Genomic DNA, 1,337 nt, shown 5'->3' with positions numbered 1-1,337 from the left:
TTTTCGCAAAAGCATTTTTTGCGGAAAAGCGTCCGTGCCAATCTAGATGCGCTTTTGCACAAAAAAGCCCCGATTGCCATTTGCACAAATCTGAGCTGTCTACACTGGCCCTTTTGCTCAAAAGCTTTGTGCAAAGGGACTTTTGCCCGAACGGGAGCAGCATAGTATTTCCACAAGAAGCACTGATTTCAGACAGTAGGAAGTCAGTGTTCTTGCGGAAATTCAAGCGGCCAGTGTAGACAGTTGGCAGTCTAGACACAGCCAAGCAGACACTGCCCCATCCCTGGACTGGAGGGATCCCTCTTCAGCCTTTCTCCTGCACCCTAAGGAAGCCAAGTCATGTCTACTTCTGTTTAGCTTTGCAGCAGCAGGACCCCTGGTTCTGCCCTAGTACCAGGACCAGCATCACTACACCCCAGCCTGAAAACCCCACAGTGGCCACAAATATGCAGGATTTATTATGGATGAGGAGGTATCCAGAGGTCTCAGACCAGGACCAGGGCCATACTGTCCTAGGCTGCACCCATACAACAAAGAAATAGCCACTTCCCAGGCAGTATATGGTTTGAGTGAGCAGAAGCATTGTTATCCTTCCATCAGCTCCATAGAGACCTGTAGCTGCAGGATCCTGGGGACTGGAAATCCTGAAGCTGGACTAGCCAGATTAGGAAAATGTGTTTATATACTCAAGCAACCAGGGCTTTATTTGCAGCGGAACTGCTTATTTCCAGGGGCTCTCTAGCAATGGGTAATTGACATCACCCAACACCAGAAACAGGTCCTTGGCTGTGTCTTGTTTGCTTCAGATTTTGCCAGGGCCCTGGCTTTTTCTCTCTCTATCCTGCTTCCACTTTCAGCGTATTGGAGCTCCCAGCTATTAATAGGTGTAGCCTCACCACACACCCGAACGACAGGGAAGGAGCATGATCCCATGGCAAACTCACAGGGAAAGGGCTTTCCCCACAGGACTTTTCTTCCTTCCACTCTACCCAGTGGCCTAAGAGGCACAAAGGGGGCACTGCTGTTGGGAAGCTTGTACACTGCACACGGCACTGGACTTTTGGAAGCATTTACACTGGAGACATCAGAGCCTGGGGAAGAAGCTCGTGGAATTGTAGAGCCAGCGCTGGCCCCCCAGGGAGGAAGCTCACAGCATTGTAGAGCCCTAGCCCCCCCTGGCATTGCTGGGGGCAAGTTTAGAGTGCTGGCAGCGAGGGCAGAATGCACTTGAAGGGACCAAATCCATTCCTTTGTTACCAGTAGACATCACCAGGCAGGGGCAGCCTTTCTCCAAGGCCTTGGAATGATGAAAGATCCAAATTCCCAGAAACAGCAAC

Source organism: Pelodiscus sinensis, chromosome 23 (assembly GCF_052426305.1).
Source record: "Pelodiscus sinensis isolate ZL-2025 chromosome 23, ASM5242630v1, whole genome shotgun sequence".
NCBI lineage: Eukaryota > Metazoa > Chordata > Testudines > Trionychidae > Pelodiscus > Pelodiscus sinensis.
This window is presented reverse-complemented; position numbering follows the sequence as displayed.